This window comes from Megalopta genalis, chromosome 19 (genome assembly GCF_051020955.1).
Source record: "Megalopta genalis isolate 19385.01 chromosome 19, iyMegGena1_principal, whole genome shotgun sequence".
Taxonomy (NCBI): Eukaryota; Metazoa; Arthropoda; class Insecta; order Hymenoptera; family Halictidae; genus Megalopta; species Megalopta genalis.
The window spans coordinates 2,676,134-2,689,687 of record NC_135031.1 but is presented as its reverse complement, the minus strand read 5'-3'; the positions used below and the strand labels follow the sequence as shown (position 1 = coordinate 2,689,687).

General features: G+C 37.2%; 1 protein-coding gene across 2 annotated transcripts in view; it reads left to right on the top strand.

Moving 5' to 3' along the window:
* Positions 1-1,677: 1,677 nt before the first annotated feature.
* Dgk (diacyl glycerol kinase 1) overlaps positions 1,678-13,554 on the top strand; it is a 194,439-nt gene continuing 182,562 nt past the window's right edge. For both annotated transcript variants that reach the window (XM_076527392.1, XM_076527391.1), the window contains exon 1: positions 1,678-1,922. The gene's annotated coding sequence lies outside the window, so the exon portion shown is untranslated. The remainder of the gene's footprint in view (positions 1,923-13,554) is intronic.

Sequence of the window (13,554 nt, the reverse complement as noted above, 5' to 3'; positions counted from 1 at the left end):
TAACTAAAAATAAATTATTTTCATACTTATTCTATAAAAAAAAGAAACAAATTAGACAAAAATTTCCTTCTTCGACTAGAAGATTCTTCATTGTAAAAATATAGTATAGTATATCTATAGTATATCTATATAAATATAGTATAGTATATCGCAGTTCTTGTTAATTTTCATACTTTTTCAGTACACAAACAGCGATATTCTATTACAAGCTATTTGTATCAGGTCCAATAACAATACCAACATTGCTCATTTTTAAGCAGTTAGCTGTGGCGCTTCCATTTCAGAGTGCGTACCTATATGTGTCGCGAGAATCAAGCGATGACGAGTATACTCGTCAAACACAATGTAAGTGTCGCTGTTAAAATATTGGATCAAAAAGACAGTTTAAATAGTATCGTTAATAAATTAACAATTTTATTTCTAATATTTACTTATTCACTTGACTTTAACATATGCCATATACGTAATAAACGAAAAATCCAAGGATAATCAAATACTTATAAAAGTTTAAAAATTCAAATTGCTGCTGTAGAGAGAGTGGTATTTAGCAAAGCAAGGAACAATATATAATGGCACTTTGCACGTCGAACACCAATACCGTGATTATTTTCTAATTTTATTTTTATAACAATGTAAACAACTTTGTGCAGGATTGGCCTCAAAATATTCTGAACATCTTGAAATTTGAGAATATGTTTTTGTTTTCCTTAAAATTACAATTTAAATAGCCAATGGTTAATACTCCTTACGCACGACGAGTATACTCGTCATGTCACAAAATATTGCCATTTCTCCATGGCGAGTATACTCGTCAAACACAGCTAACTGATTAAAAAATGTTAAAATTGATGCATAAAAATTTGAATAGAGCTAGCAATGGCTGCTATGAAAAACGGAGGGTTGATAAAGTTTGGCTTTCAGAAAGATATGAAAGTTAAACCCCTTATTGCTGTCAACGATCAGGAGTTTCTTCACCAAATCGATTATGATAAAGTAAACAGTACTACAAAATCTATAAACCTCCCCATTTACAGGTCAAAAACAGCCCCAAAGCTGAGAACGAAAATTAAAATTTCATTAATCCATTGAAAATTTCAAAGCAAGCTGTCTCGAAAGCTAATAACAACACAAACAAATTTCTTAAGGATTCTTGAGTATCACAACAAAAGACGATCAATTTTCGTGTGTCGTATTTCATTTTAGCTCCATTAGTTTCCAAAATATCTTGTGATCCAAGAACAGTAAATTCTCCCCAATTGTCCTTCGACTTGTAAACAAAACTCGACAATTTGGGGACAGGAGATACGATTATTCGAGTCCTACGCCTCGTTTTTATAGTTTTCGTTTTTATAGTATATAGTTCTTAACGATCTACGAGGCTTGAATAATCGTATCTCCTCTTCCCAAATTGTCCATTTTTTATTACAAGCTGAGAAACAATTGAGGAGAATTTACTGTACATACGTTGGTACAATCGAAAAATTGAAGCACGATTGATTCGATACCGTGAACGATAGTTTTCACAACCGTGTTCGCAATCTAATTGAAATGAGTCATCCTTGGGCGTTTATTACGTTCTCGACACCGTGTAGAATTTAAGAGACCGCGCGCCGTGTAGAACAGGTGGCGCTGGTGCGGGAACTACGACTGAAATCGCGAGAGTCAGTCAGTCGGTCTCGCGCTTCACGCGTGTGCGTGTCTCGTTTTTTTGTGGTTTGTTTGTCGTGCTGAACGTGGTCGACGCTTCTTCGGACACGTTTCCAAAAATCAATTGTCATCGTTTGCCGTGGCAATTTTTCCAGTTTGATTAAAACGAAGAACACGATCTGCACTGAAAAAAAACGGAGCAACGCCGGTCCGTGACAATGCCGGAAACTTAAAGGGACGCTTGAAAGCGTCTGCTAGACAGCGATGCAGAAATGGTAAGAGCCGATTATTCATGCTTTGACAGTTCGTTCTTGATCGTCGACTACGTTAAAGAATCGTTAAGACTATCGTTACGCTATCATTTTCGTGTGAACTGTTCGTTCGCGGAACGTTCGTTAATATACCGGTCACGGAGTTCTCGAGTAGAACCGTTTCAGTTAATTAACCTAATGAAACTGTGACTTATCATGAGAGAATCTGGTGCAAAGTGCGATACAGTATTTCATGGTTTACGAGGTAAACGTATACCAGCTGGTTTATTTTTAAACCGACATGTACGTGCGTAGGAAAAGGTCTGCTTTCAGGGGCACGATAAATGTCGATGAAGATCGATTAGATGCTTTCTGCGGAATTCGAAATTGGCGGGTTCTCGGCGCGGGTCCATGTAGGAGATTTTTTCAAATATGCTTGTTCGAATTTAAATTACATCTGTATTGAATTTTTGCAGTCAGCGTTGCACGCGTTTTATTATAAACTCTATTCCGAGAGTTTCTTTGTTGTTTGTTAATGATTCATTTTAACATCTCCGCGTCCTTCGGAAATTCGCAATTGCGGAGTCCGTGCGGTCGGCTGAATTTCGTTTAAAATTCTGTATATGGAAAAAATGGATAAGCCAGTTAAATGCTATTGTTCATAATTGAGTTCACTTGTATAAAATTATTGGTATACAGTAGAGTATGTTCTTTCTTACAAAAATTTAAAAACAAAAAATAATTAATATTTTCGCAGCATTCGAAACATTTTGATAATTGCAGTCGCATTTCTCATCTTTTGTATTGCCGCGTTGTTTCTCTGCGGAGTTTATGGCATACGTGACATCTCTTTGAAAGATGTTCTTTTGAGAGTGTTCAAATGCGATCGGCAAAGTGTCTCCAGTTTTTGGCTTCAGGCCTCATTACGACGCTGCTCCCAGAGGAAAAAAGAACGTCAACTTTTAAGTTTGAACAAATAATTCCGTCTCCTAAATGCGAGTGTCTTGTTAGTCAACGTGTTAACAAATTTGCGTGAAAAATAAATTCTTAGGTCTGTAAACTTGAGTTTGTTAGTCCTTTGATTGCTGACTAAAATGAGAAAGTATAGTTGAAAAATTAATTGCTTTTTATATTATCTTTATGACTTCAGATTGTTTTCTTATTACACATTATGTCTATAAATTTTTCCTAAACAGCACAAATTAAACAGTGTGCCTTTTGCCCGTCGTACGACGTACGAACATAAAGGGTTAAATCTTAAAGCAAATAATTAAGAGAAATCGTATAATTATAAAACAAAGTATGCAATATCGACGAAACGTTATACAGTAAATTCTCCTTAATTGCCCCGGTCAGATTGTACGAAAAAATGGACAATTTGAGAAACTGAGATATGAAATATATACAATAAAAACGAGCCGCAAGGCGCGAATAATGGTACCTTCTCTCCCAAAACTGTCCATTTTTGTGCACAATCCGAGCGTCAATTAGAGAGAATTTACTGCATTCCTACTGTCTCCAAATCTTCGACTTTTCTGCTACCAATCGTTGCTGGGATGTAGCGACATTTTTGGTGGCAAACTAAGCTTATAGATTTTGTCACACGTCTTTAAAAAAAAAAGTGTCTCCTGCAATCGCCACCCTTCAAACTTCGAATTGAAAGGCAGATCGGACGTTTGGCAAATCGACGCCTCTGTCTATCCGTTTCTTACGAGTCTCGAGGCACATCGGGGTCGCATAGTTCGACGCCCATCCCTTATTCTCCCGATCCATTTGACCTTCGACCTCTGCGAATACCCAGCCAATTGTCAATGTGGAAGCGCGTCTACTTGCGGCACGATGCCCCCGTTTCCCTCGGCAAGACAGGATACTGCGGTTTCGAGTGCATTACTGCCGGCAAAAGTGCTGTCCCCTCTTTTTGCGCCCCCGCTTCCGTTTCGGGGTAACTTAGTTGAAAACTAGTTCCTGGTCGCCACTGCCGCTCGGCAGATTTTTAACGGTAGCGAACTTTCCTCGCTCGTGTTCGCGCTCGAGACTTCTACTCGGGGTTTAATTGTCCCCCGTTCTTTAACCCGACGAATGGCTGACCGTGTTGACACGGCTGCTGGAACTCTAACATGGCTGCAGGATGAAGCACCACCACCATTTTCGTGCCGGATGATAGACGGTATCATGTCGCATGTGGAAACATAGACATTTGACCACAGCTTTGCGGAATATTTAATTACACTCCTCTCCCCCTCTCTAAAGACGCACGTTTTTTAAGTGTACTTTCGTTTTGTGACAAAGAGACGTTGAAGTGTGATGTATTGCATAGGAAAATGTCCTCTGTAACACTTCTATAAAGATTTCAGATTGAATCTAACGAACGTATCTGTATTCTTAAAGACAAACATGTCACATATTTTCACTTTCGAGAAATTGTTGCTTAAAGGTCACATTGCAAATTCTTCGTATTAATAATGCTTCGTTGTTTCTTCATTGTTTCGAGTCCATGGAATTTGCTTTCATGATTTTCGCTCTGATAAATACGTAAATCCCAGCTCAATCAATGAATAAACTTGAATTTCGTATAAGGTGTATTGTACTAATTTATTTCGAACTGTAATTGATAGCTGAGCTTTGGAATGAAGACTTTTATCTTTTTTCGCAGAGTTTCGAGATAGATTCTCTCAATAGAAAACTTTATGTCACTGATATTTTTAGAGAATTACAGAATCTATAGGCACATAATAACGATACATTTTCTTTTTGCATTAGATAATTATTTACGATTAAAACGTTCTAGTTATTGCAAGTATAGTTATGAACGTAATTTTCTGCAAATTAGTAATTTCAACCACGTCAGCTATATCAGAAATTGTAAGATACGGGAGTGAAACTGATGTGCACGAAATTTAGTTTCAACCTTTCAATTTTTCGGAATTTGTAATAGAGTTTCGTATTTGTGATTATATTTCTATGGGATAATGCAACCGCTGATAAAATTTACATTTTCAGCCCTTTCTGGCCAAACTTCCTCCTTTGTTTAACTGTAATTGAAATAAAATCCGTATTCATGGAGTTGCTTAGTAGTTGCAACGTTTGTAATCATATTGTGTTCGTCCATATCCACAAGGACTAGTTATTTAACAATAATGATAAAGAAAAGTGTTTAAACTACGTACCACCACGGTTTATTCGGGAAGGAACCATAAATATAACGCATTGTTTTTAACAACTTAATTAAAAACCAACCTGAATCAGTACCCAGTTGTGACTACAATAATTGTAAATAGCCTGCAAATGTATGTGCGAAATAAAAATTGAGAATGTTAGTCGTAAACAACATAAGTTTCACGAAAATGCCTTTTCTCTTTTAATAAGCTGTGGATTTTATGCGTTTATAAGAAGAACGAACAGAGAAGAAGCGCAAAACAGTAAAAACATCGAAGCAATTTTGTAAATATTGTTTAATTATATTTTCATCCTAATAAACCTACTAAATCAGAAAGCAAAAAATTTTCAAATTCACTCCAACTTCTTGCGAGCAAGGGAGAAAAATTGTGTTTTCTCATAAAGTCCCGCAGTCTAGCGATACGTTGGAAATAAAATAACAATATCCTTGAATTCTTCCAAAGCCTTTACAGTTTTGTATTGGACACGTTCGTTTCTCACACGACTACATAAAATCCGCAGTTTCGTTTCAAACCGCTACATAAAAATTGTCATAAAGATCAAGGCAAAAGTTTGTCTCACCGCAACAACGTATAATGTTCCACGAAGATTGTCGTGGGCGTCGAATAGGTTAACTGAAAACAGGTGTTAAACGGCGGTGTCTCCATTGACAGTGTCGTAGACGTTGACATTTTGGCGGTTTTCTAAGCGCGAAGCGTTCTGCCAAGGTGAATCGATTCCGCGCGCCGCTTCGATATTTAAATTTAAACACCTAATCGTGCGACGGGGAGAGGCGTATCGCAGTGCTGTTTCGAATGACGACGCGCCGCGTCTCCGGGTGTGTTCGTAGTGTTTGAAAATTTCAGAAAATTCATGCGACCCGATCGAGCCGCTTAAAAGTTTCGCGAACGAGCAGGCGTGCCTCGGATGAAACTTGTCTCCCGTCGGGAATACTTCGGAGCCGTTTAAATTCTGTCGCGCGACAAGAGATTACGACGAGGATCAAACTGAATATTTATGGAAAATAATGTTTTGCCGGAACTGATATGCACCCCGGAACCGTCGCGGGGCTCCCTGGTCCCATAAGGACGCCCTTGATGTTGTCTTCCGCGAGCGAGAAACTATTAATCCGACGTTGGCATTATTTCAAGAGCAACTTCCCTGTTTCTCGCTTGTAAATAACCGCGACGTTTCAGTCGTGACGTGTCGTCAATTAATAAACCTCGTTCCAGCTACGATTTTCGTAAAGGACTTTTCCTTCCAGTCGACGAACACACTCTCGAGCAATCTGTTCAGCCTTTCGTGTAATTTGCAGCTTCGTTTGTTTCATCAATTTTACTTGAATACATATTTTTACGCATACGATATGACAAAATTGTGAGACACTGGGCAGAGTTAATCCTAAAGCCTCTGAAATTTTAGTTTAAGAAACAAATATTATAAACATTTTTTTAATTTATTTATTTTCGTCCCTTTCGCTGATTTTAAAAAATAGTACAATTCTTATCAATATACTTTTAATTACAGCTGGAAACAGCAAAAGTTCAAAATTTATCCAACAAGAAACTATTATCAGAACTGTTGCACCTCCGAATTTAGGACAAGCGTTGAAATTGAAACCCATTAACACGAGCTACGATTTCTTTAAACAAGCAATTCACACAAAAAATGTTAGATCCTAAAACAAAAGAAAGTAATATTGTTCTAATGACTATGCCAGTTTCTGGTGCACATTTTTATCTCCAAATTTAGGGCGAGGATGGAAAAGTTACTAATCCAATCAACGATCTTTTTCAACAAGGAATTATCTACTATAAAAATTCCTGGGTTCTAAAGCAAATAAAACCAGTATTATTATTACGATTATGGCAACTCGGGGGACTCGTTGTCTTTTAAAATCTATTGTACACATTGAAATTGCGAATTACTGAACGACCAAAGCCTTTTTCCAGTAATAAATGATTGTAAGAATTGTTTTAGAAGCGTTTCATCAGGTTATTCATTTGGATGACAATTTCCCCAACCGTTAAATGGACGAGATCGTCTGAATGCACGACAACCACCTCCCCCTCCCCTCCACCCTCCCCATGGTATTGTTTCTATTCTGGAATTGTTGTGGTAATACAGCAACGTTACCAAGAACAAGAATAAATGCGCTTGATACAACCGTACACTAATTTTAGCCGGTTTACGGCTGTTTTGTGATAAAACAAAATTCATGCGAAACGAAATTGACCACTGCTGCTGCGGGCAGTGCATCCGACGGTAAATCCGTTCGGTTGTTTCCAGTGAATTATTCCATCTGGTAGGCTGCTGCAGTTTCTCTGCAAAAAGCAGCAGTCTCTGAAATATTCAGACAATGAATTAGTTCGACTTTTTAGTATCCTGGGGAATCGTGAACGGAGCGTAACGCATTGTAAAATTATATGTCGTTCCCTAATGAATGTTATGTAATGTATACAGATATTCGTGGTGAATAATTCGTCGTTCAATAATGCTTGAAGCTACATTGAATATATGTATATACTGTAAATTCTTATGCTAAGATAAAAATTGTTTGCATTAATTGCAAAATATACGGGTGCTACTCTCTTTAAATGTTTTCTTGAGTTCAGTATTTTGAAATTCTCTAAACGCTTTTACTGTTTTATATTGAATCTACTCATTTTTGCCGCAAATAAATAAAATTTGCAGTCGAAGTAATATATATTTCCGTCTGCAAAAGAAATTTACGGAAACTTACGTAACTACAGTTTCCGGGCACAATCCGTCTTTCCGTGTCTTTCTAATTTAGTATTAATTACTGTTCTCATTTTCATCCGCGATCCTCATAGAATTATATGACAGCTGATCTTATTTTTATATTTTAAAAATAATTTTATACCTTCTCATTTAGGACTTGACTAAACTTTAAACATTATCGTAAAATATGACTTGAATTTTAATAATAAAAGTCATTGTACGATTATTCGAAGCAAAGAGATGCTTTGGGAAGAAATGATTGAATAAATGTCTTCCTCCAAACGCTTATTAAGGAATAAATAATAATCTCAAGTAAATTCAATCTTGCTGCTGTAGACATAAAACAACGACACGTCTACTGCTCGGTGCATTAGCTCGAATCAGAAATTTCAGGAGCGAACTTGCAACGGCAGGGATTTATTAGCAGAAGCTCCGTTCTCGCAGGCTCCTATCCATACAGCGGCACCAATTAAATAATAAGATAAATGAACAGCGGGTACCTTTCTTTTTACATAACGCTGTCGAAAAGGTCGCAGTACGGTTTCCGTGAGAATGAAACGGGCGACGATTAATCGAAACCTCGACAACTGCAATAACTTCGGCCGGGAGATCAAAGGCTTAAGGGAGCGCGTAAAAAACTGTCGGAAGTCGCATAAAGATTTTATGCAGTTTTTCAGCGCGTCTAATCCTTTGAGCCTTTGGTAACGACGTCACCCCTCAAAGTAATCTTTAAATACATCCCTCGGACACTTATTTACGCGCACGTTTCCGCTTTCTCGCCTCGTAAATCCTGGCGCATGCAACGCGCGACACGATACATACTTCTGATTTATGCTTTCGTCGTCCGACAGGATTTCTTTATTCTCACGGAGCTGTAAACGCCGGGAGAGGGATGGTTATGGTTGCCGCGAGGAAGATTGGGAACGCGCGCGGACTGCACCACTCGAATCTGAAAAATTGAATTATCTAATACTAAATTATTCATGGCTCCATCTGTTTTATTTCCATGTCAAAGCCGGAGCCACTGCTATCCCACATATTTCGACTGCGTTCTGTCGCGTTATTACGTCCGTCCCATAAATTTCTGCCAATTTTTATATTGATAGTTGGATCTGCTTTACAAACACCTTTCGGTTCCACGAACAATCGAACAAATTGCATTTGTGACTCGTCGCGGTCTTCCTGCATTTATCATTTCAAGGCACGCTACGCTGCTCGTTTGGTTCGGAAGTTGGATTCTATTTCATTTATGCACGCAATGTATTAGGTCTACCGGAAAGTTCTGTCCGTTTTTGAATTGAAATATAACACAATTTTCATACATTTAATAATATTTATTGTAGAATGTACTTTCCATCGTTACTTATGATGCCAGCGTGATGGCAACTTGTAAATGCCATTTTTAAAAAATGATTTATTTTTAGAGGCGAAGAACTCAACTAGTGCTTGGTTGACATCAGCTTCAGTTCTGAATTTCTTTTCCTGTAAAAAGTTTTGCAAAGATAGAAACAAGTGATAATCGGAGGGTGCTAGGTCTGGGGAGTATGGTGAATGTGACAGAATTTCCCAGCCTAGCTCTGCGATTTTCTGACGAATCGCCAAAGCAGCATGTGGTTTGGCATTATCATCGGTAGCCATGTTTTCACGATCGCGTCTCACTTAATAATGACATGAGACATCTTTGTTTCAGTTTATTTAGGAGAGTACATGTGTGCAAATGCAATGATAAAGAGAGATAGTCATATATGTCTCAAATCAACATGTGCATATGGATTGAAACTTGAAGTGACACTATCGGACAGAACTTTCCGGTAGACCTAATATAATAATTATCAGTCGTTTCATGCATCGTTCTGAAGCTTTTAATTGATCTGTCGTTGTCGCGTCCCATCATCTGCTGATTTTGACACCTTAGATTTGTTTGCCAGGCACATTATATGTTGCTGATTCATCCTTTAGCTGATCATGTTCGACTTTCTTTAAAATGGAACCGAATGCTTTGCGAATCAGACTCGTACAAAATCAATCTCTGGTAAATTAAATTCGATTTGCGGCTGTCTCGAGAAACAATTAAAAAATATTTTAGGGCAAAGTAAAACTATCTTGGAACGTTCACCGAGACAGGTCTGATGAAAGAATCATGAAAAATAATGAATAGCTTTGTTGAAACGAATTGGAACTATCTTAGAATGTACGTTGAAAAATATTTCATGATAAGAACGTGAGAAACAGTCCAAAAGCACGCTGGAACAAGTTAGAACTATCTTAAAGTGTCGATCGGGAATGATTCCATGAGAGGAACTTGAAAAACAATGAAAGATCTTCCTGGAATATATTAGAACTATCTTAGAACATTTATTGGGAAAGGTCTCATGGGAAGAACATGAGAAATAGGCAAAATGAACCTGTACCGTATATCTACATATATTTTCTCTAATGGTTAAACATTGATAACAGAAGAATAGAATTTCAGTTCACAACTACAAACAAACAGCAAAAGTTATGTCATATTTATATGAGACCAAATTGTTTAGCGAAATTATATATAACGCAAAAGTATTGTATATATCGAACTACATGTAATCCTACAAGTGGTCGCTAATTGCTATTAAGCATATGCGACATTAAATAAATTAAATTTTTTAAAAATTCAGTCCAGTTTGAAAGAAATTAATAAGATGCATACGATATACAATAAATTGAATGTAACATATTCGTCATGAATCTGACTTACATCAGTAGTTACATACCGCCAAGTAGTTAACGCGAAACCTACCGGGCACTAAAAGTGACTGACATGTGCCGCCATTTTGATTGTAATGTATGCTTGAATTAAGATATTTATGCAAACATTTTCTTTGACAGAGTCTTTATAATTTCAACTGTTTCAAAATACAAAATTATAGATCGATAATTATGACTGTTGCAACAGTGTTCTTTTACATTTCAAATCATGTATCTAATATCTAGTACCGTTTACAATATCTCTACTAGAATTTCAAATAGATTCAATAAGAGAATTAACATTAGCTTCGAAGAAAGCAAATGAAGAAATGTCTAATTAAAAATTGAGATTTCCCGGATTAATTCCCTTGTTCCTCCGAAACATTGAGCAGCAAGCCCCGGCGTTTTCCTAGGCAGAGTTTAGTCTAAAATCTTGAACCAATTATTTTTTATGGACACCATCAACGGTTGCTGAACCCCCTGGGATCTGGGGTAGTGGAAAATGTTCTGGGACATAAAGAACTTTCTGAACGTCACCCTAGCTTTCCCCCTGCTCTCCCTCTCTACCCGGCTGTTGTAACATTTTTTCTCCTTGTTCACCCCCTGCGCATTCCCTTAGCAAGGTCAAGGGACGGTAGTTACGTTGCCATGGGGACGCACGAGTTTAGGTTGACGCGTCGCCCATTTTCATCCCTTTTCCGCGTGTGCTAATAGCGCGTTCCTTCGCGCGTCTCGCGGCTCTTCAACCGAAAAAACCGACCACTTTGTAAAGAGTATAATCAAAATTATGGGCGGAGACCAGCATTGATCCTATAACTGTTAATATTGGGTTGGCAACTAAGTAATTGCCGATTTGTTCAATGAAATAAAAAATTTTGTTTTCCTTGGAATGAAGTTTAATCTGTAATGTATTTTACATTTTGTTCGATGATCTTTTGCCATCTCTCTGACAACTTGAAAATTCCACGCTCGTAGAAAGTCTGATCCTTTTCGGTCAAAAACTGAGTTAAGTGAGATTTTACAGCGTCATCATCATTAAAAGTTTTACCACGAAGGGAGTTGTCCAGGGATCGAAATAAGTGGTAATCCGATGGCGCGAGATCAGGACTATATGGTGGGTGTAACATCAATTCCCAACCAATATCCATCAATTTTTGCCGAGAGGACAAAGACGTGTGCGGCCTAGCATTGTCCTGGTGGAAAATGACACCTTTACGATTGACCAATTCTGGTCGCTTTTCCTTGACCGCTGCATTCAATTTGTCCAGTTGCTAACATTCACGGATAATACAAAATAACATAATAATAATAATAATAATAATTTTATAATATAACATTTACGGATATCATAAAAATGGGAGTGAGAAACATCTATAACTGAAATCGGCAATTACTTAGTTGTCAACCCAATAGTATGATTCGGCATGCTTCTTATCCAAGTTAAGATGAAATCGCGACTGAAACACGCAGAACGATTTTTAAGAAATCATTGTAAACAGGAGATTACCCTCGAATGAAATCACATCGAAACGGATGTGAAAATGGAAGGTGGCAAGTTCAATTCATTGCTCCGTTTTATTAGAAAAAAGATCTTCGAAAAAACAGTCTCAATTTCTCAAAATGTGAACAACCGGAACCGTATTGAAAGATTTTCAATTTTGTATGATGTTTAGTATGATATTTAGTATAATATAATAATTAGTATAACATATAACATACAAATAGAAATTTCAAATTCGTTTCTCTCGAAAATGAAGGCTCATGCAAAGAAAATTCTTTCTACATCTTCGACTCATATTTTCACTTAAAATGGCTCAAAATGTTACTTTAACTCATTTATTAATCTTTTCGATATTTAAATGACATCGAAACTTCTGCTCGCATTATTTTTCAAGGTTAAGATTTCATTTGACGAATTTCCCACCCTCTTTGCAGATATAATAAATTTCAATGTAGTAAAAGAGTTTGATCTTGAGCTTCAAGTAGCTTCTCGATGATTGCTTATCGAAACAAAGATAATGTGTATATATTTGGCTGTGGTGGTTTCGAGACCGATTAGAGTTCTTTTTTAAACATTCTATACAAGGACACCATGCATAATTTCTGATCTGGCCTCGAGAGTGTCATCCGCTTAACGTCTGAGCATCGCGCCTGACTAACATCAATCTCGTGTTTGTCTTGTTGTTCAGACGACGAAATGATGTTTGCGTTAAATTCATGAGTCGTGTAACCGTGACGCTCGACGAGCGAGCTCGGTTTGCTTGTGGCGTCTTTCGACCGGATGTTGCGGACAAGTAATTATTGGACATAGTACTTGAACGTACCCTGTGTGTACCTAATTCTATCTAGACAGTCACCCAGAAGTGTCATGTGTTTTCGTTTCCCTGAACGGGATTTTACTTCAAAGGTATTCATTCCTTCATCAGTCAGCTGTGATACGAAATGACGAGTATGCTCGTCAGAGCATACTCGTCATGGAGAAGTGGCAGTATTTCGTATCATGACGAGTATAGTCGTCACTAATTTTCACTAATTTTAGTGGAAACAAAAACATATTCTCAAATTTCAAGATGTTTAGAATATTTTAAGGCTAATCCTATACACGAAGGTGTAGATTTTGTGACATGACGAGTATACTCGTCGTGCGCAAGAAGTAGTGACCATTGGCTATTTAAATTGTAATTTTAAGGAAAACAAAAACATATTCTGAAATTTCAAGATGTTCAGAATATTTTGAGGCCAATCCTGCACAAAGTTGTTTACATTGTTATAAAAATAAGATTAGAAAAGAATCACGATATTGGTATTCGACGTGCAAAGTGCCATTATGTATCGCGTCCCTTGCTTTCCAGAATATCACTCTACAGCAGTAATTTGAATTTTTCACTTTTATAAATATTTGATTTTTTCCGCGTTTCTCGTTTATTATGTACGTAATATATGTTAATGTCAAGTAAATGTTAGTAATAAAATTGTTGGTTTTATAAAATCAAACCGTCTTTTTCATCCAATATTTTAACAGCAACACTTATTC